The sequence below is a fragment of the Trichoplusia ni genome, chromosome 15 (genome assembly GCF_003590095.1).
Source record: "Trichoplusia ni isolate ovarian cell line Hi5 chromosome 15, tn1, whole genome shotgun sequence".
NCBI lineage: Eukaryota > Metazoa > Arthropoda > Insecta > Lepidoptera > Noctuidae > Trichoplusia > Trichoplusia ni.
This window is the reverse complement of record NC_039492.1, coordinates 9,938,001-9,947,394: the sequence shown is the minus strand read 5'-3', so window position 1 is coordinate 9,947,394 and position 9,394 is coordinate 9,938,001.

Here is a 9,394-nt window from a genome sequence, read left to right as displayed (position 1 = left end):
TCCTACTGAATAAGTACGCCGTGGTCCCCGCGGGCGCCAGTCACGAACACATTACAATATTAGTAGGGCAGTAATCAAGTGCATCGGGATATTTAATATGTATAGCTAGCTGCACCTTGTGGTTTTACCTGGGTTATTCCCGTTTTTATCCCCCTAGACGAGTCAATACGAGTGACAGCACGAATTGCCGAGTGCTATAGGTGCATATGCCTTAGCCAATGCACGCGACGAGGCGTGAGTTCGATCCCCGCGTAGGGCAACCGCTTATGTGATCCACAAAAGCTTGTTTTGAGTCATGAAGTCTTTGAGCTTGTGATTTCTATGATTGTGAAACGAAAGAATTTTCATTTTACATACGAGCTATTTATATTAAACCTGTTACTTGTAAAAAAAACACTTTTGAAGTGTTAAATTATATTATTCCTGGTAATAAATTGTTTTTGTGCAAGATAACTTCAGTACCCAAGAACATAATTCCTTGCTTGACTAACAAATAAAAATAAGAATAAAATTTATTGTTTTAAAAATTACAATTTTCATTACATTTATTGACAATGGTCCCCAAACTAAACTGAAATCTTCAACCTTACTTATGCATTTCTTTCGTTCTCTCACTTTGAAGCACGACTGTATTGTATAAGGTGCTCATGATCACACTAAATCTCTGCAATAAAAACTAACAGCCGAAGAGCTTGTCACATATGTTATAAGTACGTTACCCTACATTGTGTGTGAGTACAGCGCCGGACAGCGCGCCAGCTCACCTCCGTCGCGCTGGCGGCACGGACAGACCTGTTTACTGCCCCCCTTAACTTGTCTAGCTTCAGAAAAGACTGTGTCATAAACAACACGCAATAAAACCAGTAAGGATTGTTCGTAATGCCAATATTTATTAGCAATGTTAATACTGTTTCGGAAAAATCTGAGCCCATAGACACACCAAATCTATCAGAACGCTAACTCTGATTAAAGATATTTTTAATGCGAGTCAGACTAACACTGAGGGTTAGTTACGTACCAATAAGCTGAATAAATATGCAAAATACATCACTTTATGTCCAATGCCGATAATTATCGATGCTAAACTTCGTATTTACATATACTTTTTGCCATAATGAACCCCCTGTGAAAGTTTTAACACTAGCTATTACAGTTCTTGAGATAAACCCTGGAAGACAGAAAAACAGCAGAGTCTTTAGTGACAGGTATTCGGTTTCACCCTTAGAGTACAGTAACCTAAAAATGCATTTAATTAAACTTATAAGACAAAGTCCCATCACTTATCCATAAATAACGTATTTGTGCTTTTAATGAATTGTCTATGATAATGTAATGTAACGCGGTCTAGGTCATCTGTTCTCGTAGACCGATGCTGGTATAAAAGTAATTTAGATGAATGTCGGAGCTGTATAAAAACCAGAAGCAAAACTTTCACAGAAATATTCTTGGAAATAAAACATCTTAGATGTCCGAACAAATGGAAATATACTTTTATTTTACTTTTGTTCTCAATTCTTCTGCCGCGCTGTCTAAGTTTTTATTGGCTCTGTGGTACATAAGTATTGTAAGACATTGTAATGAAGTTTGTTCTCCGGATCAAAGTTTAACCGTTTGGATATTTTTAAGTTTAATTTTGCATGTTATTACAGAAATTATATAAGTTGGAAAGCAAGAAACATAATCGTTAAGGCATGCAGGGAGAAACAAAAGTGTTTCTTATAATTTTAGCACATTGTGCTAACGGTTATAGCGGAGGCTACGCGTGCGAGCCTGTGAGGCTACCACTACGCCTTATAGTAGTATTGTTGCAGTTGTAGAAGTGAGATAGCACTCTACACGGCGTAAAGCGGCGTCTCTCTTACACAGGAGTAATCATATTATTTTAAAACTGGTGGTAGGGTCTCTGAAGTCTGTAATGCAATGCTAAAGTCTACACCACCTACTATTATATAATATTAAAAAAAAACAACCTTGAGAAGAATGTCAAACCCTGTAGAAGACCACTACATACAAACCTTTGGGTACGCTGGAAAACATAAAAGTCACTATTTCAGAAGTATTAGCGACAAACGAATGACTCTAAAATCTCTCTTTTAAATGACAGTCCTTTTCAATAAATTTAACTATTGACTTGTTATATCACAATATTTAAGGCGTGCTAAATGCTGACAGTATGGACACCGTATTTCTGTCTCCAACTGATAGATACAAGCGAGCTAAGCTAGGTACATGTCTGGCCGGTCGCCGGTCGCCGGAGCCCGCTGGCACCCTGACAAACTCCCTATCAAAACTGTCTCGCTGCGCTTTTTACGTCCTTTGTAATAGGCGGCCGTTACCCGGGATAGTTGCGTAGCCCGCCATCCCGCTCCACCCTGTACTATCGTACACACAGATTATAGAACAGTAAAGGGAAGTGCGTATCTAGTTAGTTACAACAACTAGTGACAACCCTCTACAACTAGCTGAATTGTAAACTAGGCTATAAGAAATCCTTTACCTAGGCAGTATTTCTTGCGCATGCCCTGAGAGATTAGAAGTACACGTACTGTGACACAATATTGGACCGACTCTCATTAAACTTACCTATTTATCGCATGCCGGCTCTCGTAAATCCTTTTATTTCAAATGACAAAAAAGTAAACATAGTTTCCTAGGAAAAATAATGACTAACAGATAAATGACTTGGATTTCGTGGAAAAAATATTACTCGTTTTTAATGTCTCAACTTCTCAGGTATGTTTTCGGGTAAGTTGATCATGATCTCATAACAATGACACGCACGGAAGTGCCACTTCCTTCTACTTTAATGTTCCATGACCTTACAGCATCTCTTACGGGGATTAGTGCGAGCCCCGAGGTAACGACATCGTTCCAGCATCCGAAGTGTGTGCGACGCAATAAACGAAAGTAATATGACTGTATTAGCAAACCACCAACGTTGGCGCAAATATGTTGGCAGCAAATGTTTGCCATTCATGTGTGTCACGTTATTTAAGCTTTTTTGAGGTGACCTTTGCTAAGCGCAGTAATAACCATATTTTAAGTTTAACTTTAGCCCGGTATGTGGTTGTATATTTTCATGTAACTAAATGTTCACAAAGTTCTTTTGTTTGTTTATTTTTGAAATCCTCGCACTATTAATTTTATCATTCGAGTCATATACACAAAGACAACCAGAATATGAGCAACCATACTTGTGCTATGCGGGGATTGAACCCGCAGCAAGTCGCACAAAGTTGGTTGGGTGTGGTGACCTAAACCATTCAGCTATCCGTGCAGTCGGTTTTTAAAGTTGAAGTCGGGAATTTCTCTGCATTCTATTTAAATTTCTACAGAACCATATATATTCTCAGTTTTATTCCAGTGAAAAAGAATCGTCTTAATCCAGGAAGTTTTATCTGAATCCCTTCAACGCCAACTGTTAACCGACGAAATACGAACGAGTGAAATATGGCAACACCAGGAAGCAATGTCTGTATTTTATTACTTGTAGGATAAAGGGAGCTCTTTTGAACAAAAATAGAACGCCTATCGTCATTTAATGTATTTTACGGTAAATAATGATGTTATGAAAAAACTAATTTGTTCCACGTGAGCAGTAAAAAGACACTAGCTACATGAAACAATTCCACCAAATAAATTCTCATAGGACTTGTCGGATTTTGGCTAAGCTATAACCGCATAAGTGATTTGATCACAGGTTAAGCTATGCTTGACGCGGTTGGTCCGTAGATGGGTGACCATCTTTGTCATAACGAGTTCCTCCGTGTTTCGGAAGGCACGTAAAATTGTAGGTCCCGGCTGTTATTCCTACATCTTTGACAGTCGTTACAGGTAGTCAAAAGCTTGAAAAATTCTGACAGCCAGTCTAACCAAGGGGTATCGTGTTGCCCAGGTAACTGGGTTGAGGAGGTCAGATAGGCAGTCGCTCCTTGTAAAACACTGGTACTTAGCTGAAACCGGTTGGACTGGTAGCCGACCCCAACATAGTTGGGAAAAGGCTAGGCCAATGATGACTTGTCGGATTTTCTATAATAGTCAATGTTATGTTTGACAAAGTAACAAAACCAGGCTGCCAGTAGTCAAAAACATTAATTCATAAATACAAGCTTACAACTTTACTACAATATGTCACACATCGAAAGTCCATATTTCCACTTTATCTACAATTTAAATGTGATTATGTATTGCATGATAGTGCTCCTGGTAGTACCGCAGGCAACCTACCCACTTGAGCCATAAACACTCAGTTAAACCATTCGTTGCAATATAACTCCTTGTATCTTATCATCATAATGTCATATGTCGTTCACGTGGTCGTCAGCGTATATCCTTACTCAACTATGTTCTCCTGGTACCTCGCAAGCACCTACCGCAGATGTAATCTGTACAGCGTGCTCGCGTCCCATGCCGCAGCCCTCATATTCCGTTACACTACCCGCCAGTAGGGTTGTCACCTCCACACAAAAACTATATTGAAACTAATTTACAGTTTTGCGATTAGCTCTGTGGCTTAGGTTATTAAGACTGTTTGTTATATTTTATGACTCTAAGAACTGTCTCATTTTATCGCAATGATTAAATCGTATTATATATTTTTTAATTTGAAAATGCATGAATCCCGAATTGAAAACCTCCTCCTTTTACGAGTAAAAGAAAAATACAATATTTTAAAATATGTGTTTTACTGAAGTCATGTTGACAGCCCTACTCGTTCTCCCCCCCCCCTCTCCCCGTTCACACCCCCTTCTCGCCTAGTGATGTACGATGCACTTTTTATGCAGCTTTATTATAAGCTGGATCACGGCGCTTTGTTTCTCAATAGCTTTATTACAGCTCGTATTATGAGCGGAGCTTCGTTGTATAAGTTGTTGGAAACGGTTTAAGTGTACTTTATTAAGAGCAAGGTGCAATACTTGGAGGTTATTTAACACCTGTATTCTAGTATACTCTTAGTTAAGTGGACTTATCTTACTGAAGCATCTACGGTGTTTAAGTGCTTAGCAACTGTAATTCTAGAGTATTGTGATATTTCTATAATATTTTGAGTCTTAGATCTACGATACTAATTTCTCTTACTTACGATACTCTCTCTAATTTCTAATTTCTAATTTCCATTTTTTTTTCTACAGAATTTGAGTTCATACTACATAATTTCAGTGTTCTAATGTTTTCTATTATTGTTTTTTTTCCTTTTGCATTGTTACTTGTTAATCTAAATACGCATGATGTGGTCTCCTATAACTGAAGAAACACTATGTCATTGTGGTTTTGTGATTTTTTTATTTCTAGCTTGTAAGGTGTATTCTTTGTTGGAGATCCCAATCGAATAAATAAATAAATACTATATTTTCGCTTCCGATACTAAACTTTTTTGCTGAAACTCACTAACTCTTTGCAGTTATAATCTGAGTAGATACTCGTCGTACGGTCTTACAATGCGGTCACTGACCCTTACTAATAACCTAATACGACCAATTTTCATACTTTAGAACTATTATAATGCATAAACTAAGTAGTGCAAGATACCTAAACATAGTAAAATTTACATCGAAGCTGCATACCTGTATGCTTTATGAAACACATAAATGTTGGCATCAAGTATCGGCAAGTAGAACTAGCCTTCCTTACGAACTCACTTTTAAAACTTGAAATACAACATACGTCTATAACAAGCACTATTAAAAATAACTACAAGATTATTGATTGACAGACAGATTTTGTTATTATTTATCTCAGGTTCACCTGAGCATCCCCTCCTCTCCCCTCCTCCTCCACAGCTGTGGAGTGTCCGCAAGTAGAGCGTGACTTCATTTGGCGCCCGCGAAGCCGAGGCAAACAGGTAGCCGGCCTGTCTAGATGTAGCTATTACTACTTATTGAAAGTCTACCTATTGCCCACTCAGATGTCTCTTATGGCTGGGAAAAGAAAGGTAATAAGTCAATCAAAAGCTATCAGCTAAATGTACACCCTATTCTACTAACCATATGAGCGTGAATTGGTAACAAAAATAGAAGTAAACTCTCAAACTGCCACCTTAGTAATAAGCGTGATAGAGCCACGATTGTCCCTGAGCAGGTCTCTTGACTTCTTTACCTTCACTTGAAGGACTCATAATTACAACTGCTGTTCAACTGCGCGGATGGCATAGCTATAAAATTCAGTCCTATAAAAATAATTTTCGTCACAGTTTTGAAGATCTGTCCTTGTCTGTATGTGTGTTACGAATCTCCAAATCTTACCCAACAGTATCTCTACTTCCTAAACATGACAGGTAGTATATCTATCCGTCTCACACTTCAGTCACTGCACCTCAATACCATTTGACAGTCGAATGAGTTTCAAACTATTTGCATATACGACACAGTTCTACACGAGATGATTTCAATATTCGTGTACGTAGCGTACATGATGTACACAGCGTACGTAACGTATACGACGTATGCAGAACTATTGCAATCTCTTGCAACTCAATAAGACGTCATGTAGCTAACTCATTACCTATAGTATTATGGAGTTGGCTCTAAGCTTATAAAACTAGGCAATTGTTTAATATTACTTTTTAACTTAACTATTTGGCAAAATCTCTAGATTTTTTTTTGGTACCTTGCTTATAACTGACCAAGTTATGTCCTTAATATAAAGGGTAAAAACCTTTTATTTCTACAACTGACAAAGAAATTACGCAGTGTATATCGGTTATTGTTCCTGTAAATGGTAATTTAGAAACGCGCAACTAGAGTCATTAAAATTAACTTTTCAAAAGTACCTGAATCCGGCGTCCTTGAAATAGACAACTAAGTAAATCTGATTACGTATTTCACAACGAGACTAGGCTCGGCGTCAGCTAGACGCTAGTAGGCCCTTTTTTTGCTTTCAATTAACTGTGATTTTTTCAATGACGTAAATAGAATTAAAAATTATTTGTTATATAGAAACGCTGATCATTCAGTGTGAATTTAGACCCTAAGAGAGGCTGATAGACCCCTCGACCTAGATAGGCCTTCTTAAGGTACATAAAGATCAATGATTATGGACCAGCCGGTAAGTACTGGTGTTGTTAAAGCGCTTGCCTTTGTCTCGACACAAACAGCTCTCCTTTTTAATTAGCTGCCTAACAAAGAGCTCAACATCCACAATGCGGTCGGCAGTAGGCTGTGTACATTACTATACAGAGGCAAGCACAGAGGCAGAGCTAACTACGAATGTACGAATAAAGATTGCCTAATATTTAAGAAATGAAATCACACAAACCCATTAGTAATCTTTACTTATATATAAAGCTGAAGAGCTAATCTCAGGAACTTTTAGGCTATATACCATCACGCTGACTAAAAGGAGCGAAGAAAAAGTCATAACTTATATCTTCTAACCACGCAGACGAAATCGCGGGCAACAGCTAGTATTCTATAAAACTTAACAAATATGAAGAGTCTGATATAATATTGCTACATAAAAAGAAACTTAAGAATACATCGACATTATACGTACATAGTGATACTTTTGTAGTTGTCCCGCTACAAAGTCATATAATCTGCGCATCACGGCAACTTAAACTGTGACAGATAACGACCCAACTTCAGCATACATTGCCGTTTTATTACCCGCCCGCTATTGTCAGCGCCGAACAAATGGCGCAACGGAACATGAATCTCGTAAAGTGCAGTTGTGAGGAGATAAGAGGCGAGTTGCATCGCTAAGCAGCAACGATTACATAGTATGTGTCGTGCACCGTACTGGATGGCCGGGACCCAGTTGGAATACGGTATTATTGTAGCGACCCAACAATATGACTCACACATGTTTTAATGTAACGTCTCTCGAATCTTATGAATAATGTACAAGTATCACTTAATTTGTTAGAGGGAAAGTCTGCTTGAAATGACATCCATTTAACCACATGAGATACCGCGTTTCATTTTGAATGTCAATAGGCCCACCCTTCTCCACTTCCTTATAATACTACTTCTATGCAAGATACACTTTTACAAGTGTTAGTGACTGTCAAATCGCCTTCCTTCCAACCTTCGCTTTTTCGGTAGTACGAAGCATACCGAGTTAAATAGGGTCCTATCAGGTCGATTATTAAATATCAAGTTTTTAAACTGACAGATTTTAAATGATTTCCTTTTTTGATATTATGAAAAAGGTACTGTTATTACCAATGTTAAAATGCTAACTTGTCATCGTATGTGCATCACAAAACTGACTTATTTCGTGATCCTGACGCTCTTTGTGAGGAAAACTGGAAATCGTTAATGTTCCGATGACCCGCATCCGGTCCCGCTTTTGTCCAAATCAGACACAGACATCAGTTGCAGAGAGTGACACTGCTCAACAACACATCTTGCTTCCACAACTGCAACAGTGTTTCTTCAACGCTTGGTGGAAGCACCCCTGAATGTTCGGCTGTCGGCGTTACAAACCTACATAGATACAGTGTATCCCTCGTGACATAACACGGGAACATTACGTGAAACACGCAATAAAAGTGTGTCGCAACATAATGAACAACTCCATTAACATGAGGGATGTTGGGGCACGTCGCCGGTGCCGGTAATCACGATGTCTACGACGTGTCCACCTGTGACCAACACCTATATGACAAGCAACACAACTCACATTCACAGCAGAGCAGTGTGACTAGCTTTCATTTGTTTTGTGTGGGTTTGTTTTCGCCGACCAATATTACAAGCACTTATTACAGTTTCACATGCATCAATAGTAATTGTCAAGTAATTGTGCAATTATAATGCTCCACATAGGTGTCACTAGAAAAAAAAACAATTGTGTAATTATCATACGGTATGACGTAAATAATCCGATGAACATTTTATAGAGTAGGTACCTATTGTTGATCCTATTTTTTAACTATTCTCGCGCAGAGGAATTTAATCCTTGTGTCGCTAGGGGTTCGCACAAAGACACAGACTCGGAACAAGTATTTGTGGATCACACACATGCTGTTGTATGCGGGGATCGAACCTGCGACACGTCACGCACAGTGAGTTTTTCGTGGTGACCTCGACCACTCGACTACCCGTGCAGTCCACTTAATGTTTAATATACATTCCTTTTCCAAACATAATATGATTAAAAATCTTAAAGTCAGTTACGCAATTTTCTATGTTTTCTTTAGATATTCTTTTGAATCGCCATCAATATCAATATTAAATGTTCAATCCACCTACCCTAGTTCCCCGAAAATTCTAATTTGATTAAAACGCTGTTTCATCGGCGTAGTGAAGTGAATAATTTAATAAAACAATACTTTCCGGTAGACCGGCCGGAGGCGAACAGGTCAGCCCTGTTCGGTGGACCAAACAGCTCCAAATAGGAACCAATGGCGAGGTTACGTAGAGTTCCGGATACATATTTTAAAAGCTATGTACTG